The sequence below is a fragment of the Suncus etruscus genome, chromosome 12 (genome assembly GCF_024139225.1).
Source record: "Suncus etruscus isolate mSunEtr1 chromosome 12, mSunEtr1.pri.cur, whole genome shotgun sequence".
Classification (NCBI taxonomy): Eukaryota; Metazoa; Chordata; class Mammalia; order Eulipotyphla; family Soricidae; genus Suncus; species Suncus etruscus.
Genome location: NC_064859.1, coordinates 83,063,588 through 83,085,060, shown reverse-complemented (window position 1 = coordinate 83,085,060; position 21,473 = coordinate 83,063,588).

The following is a 21,473-nucleotide window of genomic DNA, read 5'->3' as shown; positions in this document are numbered from 1 at the left end:
CCTTGGACTCATCTCTCTGCCATTATAACAGCAACTCTTAGATTAAAAATGTGAAAATAACTCAAATGACCTTGAACAGATGAAGGGATAAACAAAAAGTAAAGTATCCATAGAAAGACATATTCTTGTCTTCAAAATGAATTAAGTCCTGACACATATGGCAACTGAGTGAGCTTTGATGGCTCAAATTAAGTGGCCTAAGTCATTCTCAAAAGACAAGTACATAATATTCCACTCCTATGAGTTCCTTGAAAAGTCAAATTTATAGCAAGAGTATAACAAGTAAAAAGTCCTATAAGAAGAAAAAGCTCTGAAAACAGTCCTGAGGGTTACAATAAAAAATGTGCACATATTCCATTCCTGTGAACTGCTCATTTAAACATGGCTGCAATGACAAATTATCTATCTATAAATACTTTACTATAATTTTTAGATGTACTAATTTTTAAGAGTACAAGAAAATAGTTCAAATGGTTGAAGTGCATGCCTGGCATATACTAGGCCCTTAAAAATGATCACTGGCTTCATACGTGTGCTGCTTACCCCACTCCCAGCACTATCAGTTTTGGCTGTAGTGTCTCTCAAGCATGACTGGGTCTGAGCATTAGAACATCTGACGCATGGGACCAGAGCTAGAGCACAGTGGTAGGGCATTTGCCTTGCACGCAGACTATCTAGGACAGACCCAGATTCGATCCCTGGCATCCCATATGGTCTCCCTAGCCAGGAGCTATTTCTGAACACAGAGTCAGGAGTAACCCCTGAATGCCATCAGGTGTAGCCCTCCCCAAAATAAATGAAGATCTGGCCCACATACTCAGGTGAGTGTTTGATTAACCCCAAATCCAATACACTACTTGGAATTTGAGAAATTTCAATTCACTCTATACTCCTAAATCAGAGCTTCCTGTGTTGGACACATGGACTGTTTGAAGCAGTTCTGCACTGCATCCTCTGAGCACTTAAATGTGAAGTAAGGAGTCTGAAATGTCTACAGCAGCTGTACATAAGGAGATACACATCAATACATAATCTGAGTTACTCATAAGAAACATTCAAAAAATACAAGGGAAGGGCTGCAGCGGTGGCGGAGTGGTAGGGCATGTGCTGACCTAGGATGGACCAAGGTTTGATCCTCTGGCGTCCCATGAGGCCCCCAAGCGAGGAACAATTTCTTTTTTCTTTTTTTCTTTTTTTTTTTTTTTTGGGCTTTCGGGCCACTCCCGTTTGATGCTCAGGGGTTACTCCTGGCTAAGCGCTCAGAAATTGCCCCTGGCTTGGGGGGACCATATGGGACGCCGGGGGATCGAACTGCGGTCCTTCCTTGGCTAGCGCTTGCAAGGCAGACACCTTACCTCTAGCGCCACCTCGCCGGCCCCCAGGAACGATTTCTGAGCGCATAGCCAGGAGTAACCTCGAGTGTCACTGGGTGTGGCTCCAAAACAAAACAATAAAAAACAAACAAAAAACCACATGGGAATCTAATATGGTAACCAGAATCACACTATCCACTTTTCTTCTGTTTGGAATTGATACTCTGCTAAGATGCCTTTCAGCACTAACACCCAGCAGTTTCCTGGCACTTACACATTTTCTGAATTTACAAGCTTCAATTTGGATCAGGTTCACTGCCTGGGGTAATGAAGCCCTGTGTGTCTCTTGTAATAATTAAAACCCCTTTTCCAAAGAGGCATTAGGGGATTGAGAAGCATGTACCTGTCAGGAAAGGGGTTCCCTAGAGTAACTCCCTCCAAGATGCCACCCACACTAACATCTCTCTGCTTCTCTTTATGCCACAGCTACCCAATCTTCTAACCTCTCAGGAACCCAGAATACCACTCTTTGGAGTTCTTATAGACAGGCCTCAAATACAGTTATTGGAGAATGGATTCTTGGAGGATGGATCTTACATACAATCCTTAAATACTGTTCTGGGAGAGTGAGTTGGGAGAGGAGGTGGAAAGAGTTGAAGTAAACCATTAAAAACTAGATACAGATTCCTAGAGATTATAGTACCTCAAAAGCAGGTATAGTTGTTGGAGGAAAGAGCCCTCCATAAAGAAGCTTGCGATGTACTTTGGAAGACAAAACAGAATACTCCCTAATTTAATTCAGAAAAACTCAGCTGTAATGGAAATATTTCTGTTCAGCTATCTATGGCCCACAGGAGAAAGAAGTGGTTTGGAGGGAGTTATTTTGGGTTCTATCCAGTAAGGCTCCTGGAGGATGGAAAGGACACTAGAAAAAAGTAACTAGAATCAAATATTAATAATGAAAACTAGATAAACTATTAATGGTCTTGTGGGACAGACATATGGGATAAGGCAATGAGGCAACTTGATGAGGTGTTCAGTGAAAGGTCGTCAAAAACCTGTGAATACTCCCTGAGAGAGCTCTGTCATAATGAAGAGTTATCTTTAAGCCCAAGAGTTCAAAGACTTTCTTTTTCCCTCCCACATATCATCTCTATTCTCCTCTGAAGAAAAATCAATGATGTTTTTAAAGGTGATCATTGGTGTTAAAGCAGAGAACCTCTGATGTACATTGTGATTTTAATTAAAAGGTTTCAGATTGACAAGGAACTTTCTAATACACAGGAAGAGAATTCTGAGGTAACTTTTACAGGTAGAGATTACAGAACAGGAGAGAAGACAATTAATCTCAAAGAGTAGAAAGGGTACTTGTCATAGAAATAAAAGGGAAAGGCAAGGAAAAATGCAAATGAATTTTTCAAATTTTATGGAAAAAATAGGATTTCCTTTTAAACTGGGTCCTCTTTTTTTCTAAGGTAGAGAAAACAAGAAAATAGAAGTCTGAGATGGTTGCATTTCCTAATTTAGATCATATAGCAAAGAGAATAATAGCAAAACAAATCTATAAAACAGGAAAATCTCACTGATAGTAGATACTTGAATCAGGATTATTCATACCATTTCCTCCATGACTAGACTACAGTTTGGACACCAGCCTTATGGTGAGGTCCCCAAAAGCAGGGAGTTATATCAGGACACACATCTGTGAAATTGTGGCAGTGAGAGTAAAACCTGCCATTTAGTGCCCAGATCCAGATAAACACCCTTCCAGAAAGGTATCCAACACTGATGCAGACATTCATTGAATAACACTGAAGAAACACAACAGTCTAGAGCTCTCATTTCATGGCTCTGTCTTCATTATGAATTCAGTAGCTGTTAACTGGCTCAGAGATCCAACTTCTTTTCTTAGTTACCTACCTTTTTCTAGTTGTTATTCAGCCAAGCCAGACAGTTCTGTGCTAATCTTAACATCTCCAACTACATATGGTATTGTTTGTGCCTTAAGAACTTCCCAGAAGAAGGCTTTCAAAATTGAACTTGCTAGGGTTTTGCATTTGGAGTGAAAAATCAAGTCTCTATGCCTTGCTATTTCTACCTCATCACGTCATTTATTCCTACTTCATAAAGTCCCTGGTCTCATTTTACAGATGGAAGAATTAAGCAAGGTGACATGTGGCATAGCAAAACATTTCCACAATCTCCCCGAGGATGTTCATAATAAAAACGGTTTCCCATTAGAACATACAATAAGCTTTTGTTGTTTTGCATAATGCCATGGAAGTACTTGGGAACAAAATAAAATAAAATTGTTTTCATGAGTTTTTCAGAATTTGTCATTTTCCTTTTCATTTCCATAACTGCAATAACCCAGACTTTCATCAATCACTATGGAAGATATTGTCTTAACCATCATAATGTCTCACTATGAATTCAGTTCATCTAAGAACTAAGGTCCCACATTGTCTGAGTAATGCGCAGACAAAAGACAAAGCCTGCACCATTATTTCTATAGCCTAATAAAGATTCCATTTCTCTGGGAGGATGGAACATTTCAATTCCTTCCATGTCATCATAATGACAGACACAATTATTGTTATCAGGTATGAAAGACCTAGAATATGGGACGAGAAAAAAAAAAGATCTTGGAAAACTAATATATCATTAACATGACTTTAGAGAAGCTCCTTTGGAAACCACTAATGCATTATCCAAGACCAAATTGAAGATAAAAATCAATTTAATTAATTTCAAATAGATTTGCACATAGGCAAAGCCAAGAACTAGAGAAAATAAGAATTTGATTCAGATAGAGTTATGAAAAGAACTATAAAGAATAACAGAGTTCTATGACTGCTCAACTCTCTACCATAATCAATGTGTTTGAAGGTGTTTGTCAGTTACACAATCCTTTAACAGTTATATATAAGCATATAAAATACAAAAATTCTGGGTGCTGGAGAGATAGCATGGAGATAGGGCATTTGTCTTGCATGCAGAAGGACCATGGTTTCAATCCCAGCATCCCATATGGTCCCCTGAGCTTGCAAGGAGTGATTTCTGAGCTTAGAGTCAGGAATAACTCCTGAGTGCTGCTGGGTATAACCCAAAAACAAAAAATAAATAATAAATAAATAAATAAATAAATAAATAAATAAATAAATAAATAAATAAATAAATGAAATACAAAAAAAACATAGAAAGTTTTACATTCTTGAGTTCAAATCCTGACTCTGGGCAATGAGAGCAGGTTGCTTAATTTTCAAGTCGATCATTTGTGGAAGTTTTCAAAACAAAAGTAAGTTAAACTCTCTAAATATTTCTCTAAAACTGGACTTCTTCATTATCATAAAGAAACTAACAATGCACCCTTAGATTATTTTATCATCTGATCTCATAGATTCTATCTGACACACATAGCATCTGTGATTATAGATGAATAGTGATTCCATCACAAAGTTACCTGAGTATCCAATCTGTGCAATCAGCTGTGGAAATTGAAGGATGCATAATTCATCATCTATGATCCAAGACTTGTTATGTTCATGAGATGAGATGTACTTAGAAAAAAGTTAAATATCTGTGCACAGCTTCTAGAGCATTTGCCTTGCACACGACTGACCCAAGTTCAATCCCTGGCATCCCATATGGTCATCCTGGAACCTGCCAGGAGTGAATTCTGAGCACAGAGACAAAAGTAATCCCTGTGAGCTGCCAGGTTTGTCCCCAAAACCAAAAAAATAAAAGAAGAAAAAGTTAAATGTCTCAGGGGTTACCTTTATGCTCATGATATATGAATGGTGGGCATATTGATAAAAACCTCTATAATAGAACTCAGCACTTTAAAGAAGTTATTTTCCAATTGGAATCCATTTCAAAGTATTCCTAAACCCATGCCAAACTGCCACCATCCCCCAAAAAGAGACAATAAAAACCTTCTGGTTGGGTCTTTTCTTGGAAAAGGGATCTTGAACTGAGTCACAACATGCCATTCTCAAGAATCAGGTTCAAAGATTTGGCTGAATTGATTTTTCTATACCTGATAAAGCAAGGTCTGAAATATTAACAATATTCTCATCAGCAAATCTCAAGCTTCCAAGTTAAGAAGTTAGCTTAAGATATTTCAGAAAAAGCCAGATAAATAGTTCTGGGACCAAGGCACTTACCTTGCATTTCACTCAATACCCAACACCACATTTGAGCTTCTGAAGAACTGCTAGAGGTCACTCCTAAACACAGAAACAGAAATAGTCCCTGAGCACCTCCAGGTTTGGAAGGAATAAACTCTTCCCTCTTTTCTGCCAAGAAGAAAAAAGACAATTCAGCAGAGTTCTTAAGCTCTTTGGTCTAGCAAGAAGTATTATGCTAGATTTTAAAAAAAAAGTATTAAGAAGTCATATCCACCCTTAAGGGACTCAAACATCAAGAAGCAAAAGTCCAAAAGTACATAAAAATGATGGGAATAATTATTAGAGAGAAATCAGGAGATGTTCTTTACAGAACTGAGAAGGCATCTGTGTTCCTACTCTCTCCACTATAAACTATATATATGTATATGTAAACTATACGTATGTATATATAACATGATTGCCTATATAATGCCACAATTATAAGAATAAAATAATTTACCCTATTCTAGAAAGCAAGACAGCTTCTCACACATAGCAGCTACTCATGAACTATTAGTTACGTTGGATAGTTGAATGAAAATAGCTATGGTAGGGCTAGAGAGATAGCACAGTAGTATGGCGTTTGCCTCTCATGCCATTGATCTAGGACAGATGGTGGTTCAAATCCAGGATCCCATATGCTCCTCCTCCCCTGAGCCTGCCAGGAGCTATTTCTGAGTGCAGATCCAGGAGTAACCTCTGAGTGCTGCCAGGTCTGGCCCAAAAACCAAGAGAGAGAGAGAAAGAGAGAGAGAGAAACAGAGAGAGAGAAACAGAGAGAGAAACAGAGATAGAGAAACAGAGATAGAGAAACAGAGAGAGAAACAGAGATAGAGAAACAGAGAGAGAAACAGAGAGAGAGAAACAGAGAGAGAGAGACAGAGAGAGAATACCCATGGTTAATAGGGAACATCTTGCAGATAACTATGAATGATGGAAGAGGGCAATCTATTAATCTAATAAGAATAATATCTTTCTTCATATAGCTGCTTATCTCTAGCCAGTGGGGAGGGAAAATGATGAAAATGCCTTTGGCAGGACAAAATAAAATCCAGGGTCTGCTCAGGAAAAGGAAGAATTTTGCTAGGAGTGAAAAACATTTTTTTATAGAACCACAGGAGAGTAAGCATGAAGAAGAACCACAAAAGAGTAAGCATCAAAAATAGTTTGAGGAGAGCCTTGCACAAATTTGTTGGCACCTGACCATGATTCCATTATAGATAAGCCAGTCATCCTTATTGTCTTAATCTGGCAGCCCCACAGATGAGTCCATTTCTGAGGGTGCCTTCACCACTCAACTATTGGAATGAAAATAGTCTTTAAAGAATCAGAATTGCAAGTTTTCATCCGAGCTGAGCCAAGTTATTGATTAGTGCTTTCTTTTGTGCCTGTTATCTCCTGGGATTCACAAACATTAGCTGCATTTGTCCGAGAACCCTCTCTTCAGCCTCACTCAGCATATAAGTCAACTGTGCAGTGCAAGTGCCAGGAAGATATCCACTTTAGTCCAAATTATGCTTAGACCTAGATGCAAACTATTATTTAGTAAAATCTCCTTTGACTTGATGGATATATTACCGTTTTTCACACGACAAAGATACAAGATGAAATAAGAGACGATGAGGGATTCAGGATCAATAGATTTCTTTCATGTCAATGCTCTCAGTGGAAGTTCTGGGAAAAAGGAGAGTCCTGAAAGTCAGGGAGGTCTACTGGAGACACGAAGCATTTGCAGAGATAGAATATAGATTGGTGGAGGAAGATCATGCACACAAGAAATCTCAACGACATACTTCATGTCACTTCATGAGTAAAACATTTTTATTTAGCACTTGTTGTGATCCAGCATTGTTACAATAACTTTCAGAAAGTTACTGTATCCCCAAACTTACAGATAAGTGGTAGGGGAAATAAGTAAAAAAGGAAATAAATATCCAATGCCACAGAATAATTTTTATGAAGAAAAATAGAATTATGTAAAGGAAAAAATGCTTGCAACCAATTGAGTGTTCAGAGCTATATATCTTTTTCTTTGGGCCTTCATAACTCAGTGTCATAGACTAGGTTGCTTAAAAAACAGATATTTATTTTCTTACTTTTTTGGAGGATGAAAGCCCAGGAACAAGGTATTATAGGGTATTATAAGTATTCTCCCCTCCCTTCCCCTCCTCTCCTCTCCCCTCCTCTCCCCTCCTCACCTCCTCCTCTCTCCTCTCCTCTCCTGTCCTCCCCTCTCCTCTCCTCTCCTCTCCTGTCCTCCTTTCCTTTCCTCTCCTCTCCTGTCCTCTCCTCTCCTCTCCTCTCCTCTGCTGTTCTCCTATCCTATCCTCTCCTCTCCTCCTCTCCTCTCCTCTCTGTCCTCTCCTGTCCTCTCCTGTCCTCTCCTCTCCTCTCCTCTCCTCTCCTGTCCTCTCCTGTCCTCGCTCCTCTCCTCTCCTCTCCTCTCCTTCTCTCTGCTCCTCTCCTGTCCTCTCCTCTCCTCTCCTCTCCCTCTCCTCTCCTGTCCTCTCCTCTCCTGTCCTCTCCTCTCCTGTCCTCTCCTCTCCTCTCCTGTCCTCTCCTCTCCTCTTCTCTCCTCTCCTGTCCTCTCCTCTCCTCTTCTCTCCTCTCCTGTCCTGTCCTCTCCTCTCCTGTCCTCTCCTCTCCTCTCCTGTCCTCTCCTCTCCTGTCCTCTCCTCTCCTGTCCTCTCCTCTCCTCTCCTGTCCTCTCCTCTCCTCTTCTCTCCTCTCCTGTCCTCTCCTCTCCTCTCCTGTCCTCTCCTCTCCTCTTCTCTCCTCTCCTGTCCTGTCCTCTCCTCTCCTGTCTCTCCCTCTCCTCTCCCGTCTCATCCTCTCCTCTCCTGTCCTCTTCTCTCCTCTCCTCTCCTGTCCTCCTTTCCTCTCCTCTCCTGTCCTCTCCTCTCCTCTTCTCTCCTCTCCTGTCCTCTCCTCTCCTGTTCTCTCCTCTCCTCTCCTCTCCTCTCCTCTCCTCTCCTCTCCTCTCCTCTCCTCTCCTCTCCTGTCCTGTCCTCTCCTCTCCTCTCCTGTCCTCTCCTCTCCTCTCCTGTCCTCTTCTCTCCTCTCTTTACTCTTTTCTCCAGCGGCACTTTGTCCTTGTGTTTCATTGCCCAAAGGAACCCTTATTGAACAACATTACGCTGACTTAATTGTCTCTTTTTTGTTTGGTTTTGGAACACACCTGGTAGAACTCAGAAATTACTTCTGGCTCTTTTTTTTTTTTTTTTTTTTTTTTTTGCAGAAATACCTAACTGACAAAAACACCAGGAACACCTATATAGTGTGAGGGACTGCATATGCAAAGTCTGTATCCCTGATCCCAATTCAATTATTTTTTCTTGCTGTTCATTGTCTAAATTTTTCTTTTTTTAAATAATATCTTTATTTAAACACCTTGATTACAAACATGATTGTGGTTAGGTTTCAGTCATGTAAAGAACACCCCCCCCCCCTTCGTTAATCCCATGACTGTATACTTCAGGGATGGAGAAACCCTGTATCTCCTAGGCCAAGGGAATTAATTACTGTGCCTATGCAGGGGGGAAAAGAAATAAAAAGGAGGGGGAAGTACAGCATAATTATTTTTCCACATATATATTTATTGATTGATTTTTTGTCGTCTTTATTTTGGTATAGATATTGACGTTGATGTCTCCTTTTTTATTTTATATTATTTTATCTTATCTTTCTCTTTCTTTTTGCACTCCCACATGATTTGAATTCAGAACCGAGACTATTGTGTGGTGCTTCTCTTTATTGCTATAGGGCTCATAGGATATTTAATTTGACATTTATTTTTGTATTGCTATGGTGTTTCAATTACATTTTTCATGTCCTCTATCAAACTGAGGCTGATAGCCACCAGAAGGACTCCACCCATTTTCAGCATATTTTTTAATTAATTTATTTTTTTAAATTTTTTTGCTTAATCTTTACCCCATTTGCCTTTCTTTCTATTGCCTTTCTTTCTCTCAAACAAAACCACATAACTCAATTTATCTAGGTTAGCCTCTCAAATAGAGGGAGAAACAAGGGAGGGCACCAGGACCAAACAGATGTATGATCACTGATAGTAAGCTAGACAAAGAGGGACCATCTACTCTAGCAGTCTGGGAGGTGGTGGTGGAGTCATGGGTTGCAGAAAGGGAATGGGGAAGGGGGAGGACAAATTTGGCAGTGGGTATTCCCCTGATTCAATGTTAATATGTACCTAAAATACTAATGTGAAAGATATATAAGCCACTATGATAAAAATAAAAAAAGTACACCCCCCTTCACCAGTGCAACATTCCCACCACCAATGTCCCAAATCTCCTTCCACCCCACCCCACCCCTACCTGTACTCTAGACAGGCTTTCCACTCTCTCATTCATTCATATGGTTATAATGGTTCTCAGTATAGTTATTTCTCTAACTGCACTCACCACTCTTTGTGGTGAGCTTCATGAAGTGAGCTGGAAGTTCCAGCCCTCCACTCTTTGTCTATGAAGATTGTTGCAAAAATGTCTTTTATTTTTCTTAAAACTCATAGATGAGTGAGACTATTATGCATCTATCTCTCTCCCTCTGTCTTATTTCACTCAGCATAATAGATTCTATGTACATCTATGTATAGGAAAATTTCATGACTTCATCTCTCCTGGTGGCTGCATAATATTCCATTGTGTATATGTACCACAGTTTCTTTAGCCATTCATCTGTTGAAGGGCATCTTAGTTGTTTCCAGAGTCTGGCTATTGTGAATAGTTCTGCAATGAATATAGGTGTGAGGAAGGGATTTTTGTATTGTATTCTTGTGTTCCTAGGGTATATCCCTAGGAGCGGTATATCTGAATCAAATGGGAGCTCACTTTCCAGTTTTGGGAGGAATCTCCATATCACTTTTCATAAAGGTTGGACTAGATGGCATTCCCACCATCAGAGAATAAGAGTTCCTTTCTCTAATCTCAAGAATCACACTGGCAGTACTTGGAGGGCCATATGGGATGCCAGAATCAAAGCCTGGTCACTGCATGTAAGGCAAGCAAGCATCTTCCCCACTGCACTGTCTCTGGCTGTCTCTATACTGTCTCCTTAATTGCCTCTTTAAATGTCATTTCTCCAATTACTGTCAAATTAGAATATAACATACTATAGATGTTACAATTTCAACATCTAAATTTTAGGCAAATACAATATATCCATAATATATGTATGTGTCCCAAGGTTTCAGAGCCATAATGGATTGACTAAGATATAAAGCTATTTGAAAAAAATAAATAAAGCAATAACACAAAGGTGGATGTAGTTGTGAACAGCAACCACAGAAGACAATGATAGATGAAAGTGGTAAGCTGACCACAATTAGATTCCACAGATATTAGAAGTCATGTTATAAAGAATTTAAAATTTGGAAAAATAAATATTTGAAATTTTGAGCTAGTAACACTAGTTCATATATATACACATATATGCATATACATATATATAGATATTCTGACTTACATTGAAAGTAATGTTTCTGGTTGTTGAGTTGAAAATATAGACATGAGTAGAAATGAGACTGGACTAGAGGTTCTTGTGATAATTCAGAAAATAGATGATGTTCTAGAGTAGAGGTTACAGGGCTGAAACTGTCTATTTTTCTCTCCAGTCTCCTGGTCTTCATGTTAGGGGTGCCATCAGTTATGTGGAAGGAAGTTAATGAACTTTCCCCAAAGAACAGGAGGCCAAATTCAACACTTATAATAGAGTTCAAATGGAGACATTTACAAAGGATCTAAGACCTGAAATCATAAAAAAAAAAAAATCACCCTTTTTGATTTTCCAAAGGGCCATCAAACCCCTACAATTAATGATGAACAAGAAAAGTGTCAACCTGACTGCCAATGATTTATGGCAATCCTGGAATTTAAAAAGCATAGCTGAACAAAAAAAAAATCCAGTCAATTAGTCACACTAAAGTGTAGAAAGGTTGTGGATAATCCAAACATATTAGAACTGAAGCTCTTTAGTCAGAAGCATTTCTTCATTCATTCAGTATATTGTGCTCTCTTGCTCTATCTTGTTTATATAAATATTTTTAAATCATAATTCAGATATAAAAGCTACTAATTTTCTCTTGTCAATAAAGACTTCCACCTTATTAATCTTTTGTAAATTAATTCTAGCTTCAGAGTCTCTTAGATAAATAATTAATGCAACCTAGAGTCCTTTAATTAATTAATAATTATTTAAAGCAGAATTTTATAATATTTAAAGCAATTCTATGGCAGAATTTTTTTTTTACTTTATTTTGGCCTTGGGACCAAATTTGGTGTTGCTCAGGGCTCATTCCTGACACTATACTCAGGAATGACTCCTGATGGGCATGGGGAATAATGTTGGATTTTGGGAATCAAACATGGATCAGCCATGTGCACTATAGACTAAGATCATAATTTCTAAGAAAAAAATTTAAAAATGATATTTCTTTGGCAAATGCCATGTTTCTTGCCTCAGAAAATTGGTACTTAAAAAGAGAAATCCATAGAACCAGAAAGATAGGTGGTTGCCATGCATGCAGTCAACCTAAGCTAAGTACACTGCATCCAATATTGTCTCCTGAGTATGCTAGGAGTGATTCCTGGGCATATAGTAGAAGTTAGCCTGGATAACTCCTAGGTTTACCCCAAAACTAGATGATAGATAGATAAGTAGGTAGTAGATAGGTAGATGATAGAGAGGTAGATAGTAAATAGGTAGGTAAGTAGATAGATAGGGAATGATAAGATAGATAGATGATCATATTAAAAAAATTTTATATATAAATTTTTATTTAAGCATCATGATTACAAACAAACATGATTGTAGTTAGGTTTCAGTCATAAACAGTGCACCCCCCTCACCAGTGTAGCATCCCACCACCAATGCCCCACCCCTCCTTCCCAACCCTGGTCTGTATTTGAGACAGCCATTCTATATAAAACTGATATGATGCATAGGGAGCAATATATGGGGAATAAAAAGGTAAACTAGAAGTAACATAAGGGCATTAGTAAATAGTTATGGGCACTTTAATCATGATAATTGTACATCAGAAGCATAGCTGCTAATATTATTATAAGATTGTTACCACAATAATGTGATAAAATAAAATATAAAAGAATAAAATGAAATGTAAAAAGAGAATTCATGTATCATCTTGTTACTTCCTACTCTCTAGGCTATGAAACACAAACCTACATCATAGGTAGTTGGCAGGTTTCTCCTTCTCAGAGTCTACTTCTAATGGTGTATCTAAAGTTTCCACAGGACAGAGAGTAGGAAAAGCAATTGGTAAAAAGTGTAATTAAAGTATTTAAACAGTTATTCAGTCTAGGTTTAAAGTAACAAATATGATATTCATAACTCTACCTTCTTGATTCCTATCACTTTCTTCAATATCTTTGATCCTTCATTATCTGTGGTTGTTAGCTAGAAAATCCCAGAAAGGAAATTAAAATTCAACTATTTAATATACAGGGGAAAAAAGTTGATCCAGAAAAGTAGAAGAAAAATTTAAAATTATAAAATCACACTTGAGTAGAGATGAAATTTAAGTTGAGTGTCCAAAAGAAATATGTCAAATATACTATATAAAGAATGAGGGCAATGTGACCCACTCCTTAAAAATTATGGAGACCTACTTAGATAACCTGAACCCAGGATGAATATTGCCACTAAGTAAAGTTTTGGCTTATTTTGGCTTATTTGTTGCAACCTTAAAATTAGGAAGATTATCTCCCAAATTAAAATGGTATAATTTCTTAATTAATGAGTAAGCATCTTTTATCCAAGATTAGTATGCAAATGTATAAGAAAATGACATTTTAACATTTCTATATTTGAAGATTTTCTAATTCTTTTAAGTTGACCTATTTTTTATAGATCAGGCTTGCAATTTCAATTTTAAATAAATGAATTATTAATTCTGACCTTTCAAAACTAAAATTTTCCAGGTTTATATATGTAATGCTGGAATATTTGAGAAGACTCAAATTCACCATAGCAAACTTAATTTATTATATTTTTAGCAATTTAAATACTTCAGAAGTTTTTTATTTATAAATGAGAAAAACTAAAGAGCTTCTAAATGAAACTAACTATATTAATCCTATTGATTAAACTATAAATGAAATTAAATAGTTAAAACTCAGACTGATTATTAAATATAATAAATTTAAGATATATTAATATTTATAAACTCTTATAAATAAATGTTATAAAATATAGAATTTGAATTTATTACTATAACAATTAACTATTAAAATAGGAAGCAAGTTATTTCTAACTGTCCTCTTTTGCACAGATAAACCAGCCTAAAAGACACAAAACTGACATTAACACAGTAATGGAGAGAGAAAGGGATGTTACTTGTTCTTCTGTAGCATAGACAGACAGACAGACAGACAGACAGACAGACAGACAGACAGACAGACAGACAGATAGATAGATAGATAGATAGATAGATAGATAGATAGATAGATAGATAGATAGATAGATAGATAGATAGATAGATAGATAGATAGATAGATAGGTAGGTAGGTAGGTAGGTAGATAGATAGATAGATAGATAGATAGATAGATAGATAGATAGATAGATAGATAGATAGATAGATAGATAGATGATAGATAGATAGATAGATAGACAGACAGACAGATAGATGATAGATAGATAGATAGATAGATAGATAGATAGATAGATAGATAGATAGATAGATAGATAGATAGAGACAAATTATAGATCAATAGGCCTGATAATCTGTCAAGTTGTTAAGACCACTTACAAGTCATCTATTATGTGACAAAAAAACAATTTAGAGATTATACTAAGAAAAAAAATGAAGAGAAAATTTGGTTTGAGCCTAATCCTTAAAATGGAATGAATAATAATACTAACACTATGAGCTTATTCTTATTAATAAATAATACAATGGATATGGAAAGCTTGTTAACTGTAGATTTATAAAACAGAAATAACATTACATGCATATTTATTTTTACATAGAGAAATGCTTAGAACCTAAGGCATAAGAAGGAGACATAACTGAGATAGATTGTAATGGTCCACAAATGTAATTTATTTTATTTCATTTCTACTCTGTATTGTTCCAGATACCCAAATGTGATATTTCATTATCTTGTGGGACATATAATATTTTAAATTTTTACCGCCAAAGGAGAAGCACTTGGTGTTCTTGGTGAAAAACAAGATTGCTTGGTCCCAATTCAGACCTACTAATAGAATCATAATTTCAGAGAGAGATGGCCAGGAACATGTTCAAACATACTGAACATGTTTGATTCATAAGCATAAGATAGTTTTACAATTATTTATATAATTACCATGGGTCATTATAAAATTTATTTGTGACTCAAAAATGAGTTAACAGTAAGAATTGTATATATTGACTATAGAATTCAAGATGCTGAGTCCATAATTGCATCCCTCCCATTTAAACTTTTTTAACCATTTCCTGTAGCACCCCCTCTAGTTTTTAATACCCTCTGCTGTCCTTTTTGGATTTGTTGACTTCACTTGATATTTCAGTTTCTTTTTGTATTTTAATTTTATTTCTTTTCCCCTTTTATTGATAAGGTGGGGTTCATAAATCACCCTGGTCCTAGCTTCTCCATCTTCTATCCTTTCCACAAAACGTTTAGACCTTTCTATGTTCTATTCTCCATAACGCAACAATAAATAATTTCCTCTGTGGCTTCAACATCTGTCCCTGATTCCCTAAAGCACACTTGTTTTCCACTCTAACTAGAAGAGCAAAGGCATCAGATGATCTTTGGTGTAGCACTAGGCTCTGTCCTCAGGAAGTCCTCCTAGTCATTCAAAATAGCATGGCTTTGCTTTAAAGTCATGCTAGATATAGCATGATCCATGCTCCATCAAGTTGGCTTTAATGGGACTCTTCAGGCCACAGAAACTTAGGCTCCTCTCCAAATCTAGAAAGTCTGAGTTGCCTCTTAACAAGACATGCAAGTGACACAATACCCATTAAAACTTGAGAAACACTGCTTTGAAACACTGTTCTTTAGAATGTAAATGAAACTTCAATGTTCACTTTGAATCTTTCATGCTTTGGCTAGATCCTCAAATCAAATGTGTGGGATGCCAATGTGCATTATTACTACCTGTAGCTCTTGCTTAAAATATATTAAAAAATGAAGTCATCTCTTTTGCAGCAACATAAGTAGAACCTGGGGTGATTGTGTTAAGCAAAATAAGCCAGAATGTAAAAGAGAATTAACAGATGGTTTTATTTATACATAGACTTCAGGTAACCAAAGCAAACAAACTAGCAAAATACAATAAAAATATTTTAGACTGAAAGTATTGTGGTTCCCAAAAGGCAATTAATAGTGTGGAAATAATGGGTAGGATGGGGCCATTTTGATAGTGTGAAGGTAAGACTTACATATATAAGCTATTCTCTCAAAATTTGAGAAGATTATTAATCAATGGTTAGTTAACAAAAATTACCTGAAAACAAAATGTTCTTACTCTCTAGTCAAAGAGGAGAAGCTACGAAAGCCAAAGCAATACCAAATATTTCATTGATCTTGAACTTGTCCCAATTTCAAATTAATCTCTACAAAGGCTATGAATCTTTTGAGGCTCTGTTGAGTAAAAGTTTGCTGTGATTCCTTTATCCATAAATTTCTCAGGGTAAAACTTTCAAGGGTAAAATAAGTATCTACATACCAATTTCCAAAGGTAAAATAAGTATCTACATACAATACATAAAAATACATATACATATACATATACATAATACATATCATACATAAAAACAAACAATAAATAAGATACAAAATCCGGGGGCTTCACAACTTGAAGGATATGCTTCCATACATTTGGGATCTGTCCATTTACAATCACTACTAAGCATATCAATGATCATCATGTAAAAGAAATACTGAACTAGAAAACAAGAAACAAAGTTTAGAGATCCCTTCCATAGATCACCTGGGAGGCCATCCTAAAGCTTTAAAATTGTTCCAATAATCTCTCTCTAATGGTAGGACAGCACATGCTAGCTTGCATCTAAAGAGCATGAAAGAATCTTTGATATGGAAACAGTATACATATTTTTATAGTGATGCTGTGTATATTTGTTCAGAAATGCATTATGTGATGGATGTCAGCTGATAAGTATTCCATTTTCCCCTTTTGTTTACCTGCTACTGTGTATGCACCAGCATATTAAGCTTTATTTGTCTTGAGAAACTGGCTTGTCCTTAACAGCACAACAATAGATTGAAGGTTGCTATACTTCTTAGAAATGAATTGTAGAACATAAAAATGCATGTTTCTAAGTCCTATCCAAACAATTGCCCCAATAAATTTCAGATAAATTAAAAAATATATCAGGATTTTGTAAAGATTAAAAATGGCGATGTATTCGTTCTCATATTGTTTGGGGAAACAAGACAAGTATGGCATGTTTATGTCTGGAGCAACAAAGTGTGACCATGCTTAGCTCTGTTTACTAAGAGGCCAAGATAGCACTGTGGAAGCTTAGGTCTTATGCTAATAAAGGATGCAATAAGAGACTGAAATTAATTAAAAAAAGTTATTTGTTAAAACATTAACATAAATCCTATGAACAGTTCATTTGAGTAAGTGAAAGGCAAATTAATTTTAGTAATTCTTTTGAGGACGATTTATACACCTTAAAATCATCTATTTAAGGGTACAATTCGATAATTCAATAATTTTAGAGAAATTATGTCATTTTGTGTAACCATTATCAAAATCCATTCTTAGAACATAACAGTCACTACCATAAAAATCCCTTGTGCACTTTCACAGTTCTTGGAGTTAGCCCTGGATTCTGGTAAGTCAAATTTTTCATAATTATCTATCTATTTATTTCCTATTTGGGACAATGTTGCAGTGTTCAGGGTTCACTCTTAGCTCTGAGCTTTGGCATCACCCCTGGTGGGGACATATGGAGTGATGGAGATTGAACTGGAAAGGGCAATGTGCAATGCAAGGGCTCTGACCCTCAATTATTGCCCCTCTATGCCAAATTTTATTTATTTGTTCATTTCTTTCCCCTTATTTTTTTAAATATAAACAATTTTGACTCTGCCCACTTTCAGCCTCTGTCATTTTTACCCCATTCTATTTCTTTTTTTTCAAACAGAACCACATAACTGGAACCATCTTGCTGTGCCCTCAAATTGAGAGGGAAATAACAGAGGGTACCAAGTCCAAACAACTCTATGATCATTAAATAGTAATAAAAATGATCAGACTTAGACACCAAATCCAAAGCCAATGACAGCAGAATCGATACCCAATTTACAGTAAGCTAGATACAGAGGGGACCACTTATACTAGCAGCCCGGGGGTAAAGGACGGGGGTATCGGATGCATGCTGGGAATGGGGATCGAGGGAGGTCAACTTTGGTGATGGGTATTCCCCTGATTTAATGTTAATATGTACCTAAAATATTACTATGAAAGATATGTAATACACTTTGATCAAAAATAAAAATAAATAAAATAACAGAAATAATAATAAAATTAGGAGAAAGAAAAAATCTAAAAATAATATTCTCACTATTAAAGTACAATGTTTTTTCCTACAGAATAACCAATTTTTTATTGTGGACAAAGTGAATTACAAATCTTTCACAGTAATATTTAAGGCACATAGTAGTAATGAATGAGGGCATTCCCACCACCAATGTTGTCCTCCCTCCACCCATGTTCCCAGCATGCATCCCACCTCCCATCCTCAACCCCCCATAATGGTAGTGCAAGTGTCCCCACCATGAACAGCTTGATGTAGATTTGGTATTGTTTCTGTTGTCATTGACTTTAGGTTTTGTATTCAAGTCTGATCGTATTTTTATTTCCACCAAATGGACATACGACTGTCTGGTCTTGGTACCATCCATTTTTCTCCCTCCAATTATGATGTTGATAAAGGTGATTTCAGTAATGTGCCTCTATTGGAGATATAAGAAGAGATATAGGAGAGTCCGTCTAGGTGCTGTAAGTATTCCTTTGGAAGAAGAAAGGGCAACGAAGAAAAAAGAAGAAAAAAGTAACAAAACATTTTTAGTCACCAGAGATTATTCCTGGATTTACATTCAGGGATTTCTCCTGACCATGTTTAGAAGGAGACCATATAGGATGCTGGAAATTGACTGCATGCAAAACAAGCACCCTATCCACTATATTATCACCCTGCCCCCAAATTTTTTATTTTTAACTTTTCATTTAATTAAAGAAGCATGATTTACAAAGATATTGACAGTTGAATTTTAGGTGTACAATGCTTCTACATTAGTCCCATCACCAGTGTCAACTTTCCTCCACCAATCAGTGTTTCTATGTTCTCCCTCATCTCACATACCCCTTCTTCGTCTGCCACATTGACAGGCACATTCCAAAGCTTGATGGCTACTTGCCTTAGCTCTTGATGGGAAAATCTTACTATTTTCTCTTATATTCCATTGCAGAATTATTTGATGAGCAAAAGTAGAAAAAATTACAGGAGCCTATTCTCGCAAAAAATGATCAATATTCTTATACCTGAAATGCACCTGAGTATATGAAAAAAAATTTTATGATCTATAAATTTAATAATGAATTTAATTCTAAAAGAAACTCATGGGCTATAAGCCAAAATTGGCAGGAGGCCCAATGGCTGAAAGACATTTACAATTAAAACCCAGATGGAATATAGGCAGTTTGACAAGTTTACCTGAGGAGAAACCTGGGTACTGGTTAGGCTTATAATGTGTTTTAGATGCTCTAGGCAAACAATGTGAGGACTACAATGTTTTATCGTCTGTACATCTAAGTTGTGATGAATTAAAACTTCAGGGTCTTCAATAAACATTAAAAGTGTATTTTAGGGGCCAGAGTGGTAGCACAGCAGTAGGGCATTTGCCTTGCACGCAGCTGACCTACGATGGACCACAGTTAGATACCCTCAGCATCCTATATGGTCCCCCAAGCCAGGAGCAATTTCTGAGTGCATAGCCAGGAGTAACCCCTGAGCATCTTCGAGTGTGGCCCAAACACCAAAAAAAAAATGTGGATTTTATATGCAAATTTTTGTTTTGGGATCACACCTGTAAATGTTCAAAGCATACTCCTGGTTCTGCATTCAGGAATTACTCCTAGAGGACTTAAAGTTGAAAATCTGGGTCAAAGCATTATTTTTCACAAACAATTTTATCAGACAATATACAAATAATTTAGAATCAAGCCAGTAATAAGCCAAGTTCTGTGTTTTTATTGTTTTGTCTTTTGGGGGGGTATTGGGGAGGGACAGGCCTACATCTGCAGTGTAGTGCCATGGACAGATCCAGGGGTCCTCAAACTTTTTAAACAGGGGGCCAGTTCACTGTCCCTCAGACCACTGGGGGGTCTGACTATAGTAAAAACAAAACTTATGAACGAATTCTTATGCACACTGCATATATCTTATTTTGCAATGAAGAAACAAAACAGATACAAATACAATATGTGGTCCGTGGGCCATAGTTTGAGGACCACTGCCCCTGATCAGCCACATTCAAGGCAAGTGCCCTCTTCACTATATTATCACTTCAATCCTTAATACACACACACATATATATATATGTATATATATATATGTATGTATGTATGCAACTTTGAGGTGGATATGATAGCCAGAAGAATGACACCAAATCTCCCAAAACATAGCCATGCTCTAACTTATGAATGTTATCTTATATAACAAAGAGAATTTACAAGTTATAATAAAACTTGAGTGTAAAAATACTATCCTAGTTACCCGGTATCCCAATAATTATAATATTCCTGAAAAGCAAACATTTATTTTTTGGTTTTTCAGGCCATGCCCGTTTGATGCTCAGGGGTTACTCCTGACTAAGCGCTCAGAAATTGCTCCTGGCTTGGGGGGACCATATGGGATGCCGGGGGATCGAACCATGGTCCTTCCTAGGCTAGCGCTTGCAAGGCAGACACCTTACCTCTAGCACCACCTCACCGGCCCCAGCAGACATTTTCTTGACAAGAAACACAACACTGTCAATATCCCTACTCTAAGACAGGGATATTGATGGTTTAAGACATTAAGTTTGTGGTAATTTGCTATGGAAGTTCTAGAAAGAAAGATACCATACAAATTGTGAATGTATAACATTAAAAAAAAAACTCAACCCTCTCCTTGCCTGTAAAGTGATAATAACAACACTAACAGAATTGTTGTCAGGATGGAGACTGCTTTAAAATAGGCTTAGAAGTGGGTTCACCAAAGAACTTCAACACAGAGGCAGAGAAAATAACTCTCACCACAATTTAGAAAACTTCCCACTTGGTTCTAGGCCTCAGTAACAAGATATATGCAAGTGAAAGGAACATGTGTTCACTGTCTGAGGTACAATTTTCCAAATGAGAGGTTTCAATTAGAAGATTTGTCTTTAAGGGCAATTCCTATGCTGACATGGATGAATAATACAAATGAAAAGCCATAAAACTTTCTGCATTCAAGTATAAAGAAATAAGATGCTAATAGCAAACACTCAGTTTAAGATGCGGTTTTTATGCTCCTCTGACAAAAAGCTGAGACTTAAGGTGGCTGTTGATGTTCTCACAACCCAACCCTCCTAAGGCTCCAGACCCCAACCCCATTGTATACATTCCCCTGGATTAAGATCCCTGGGAAGGTTTTCCTAAAATAACCTCTAGAGTCACTTCAAAACATTAATCAAGACACTTAAAACATAACAAAATGATAAAAAGCCTTTCCTTGGATTATTTAAAATGAGCTGCTGCTCTATGTGCAATAGAGTTGTGACTGAAAACAGCAATGAGTAAATGAAAGGGAATTTTGGGATTTTGAGCAGAAGGGAAAGTTCTGTTCTGGATATGTTCGGGAATAGTATCTGTTCAGAGTATGAAAGGACAAACAAGAACTTTTTCCCTGTCAAGTTGTGTCAGTGCTCAACCTGAAACATTAAAGAAACCTGG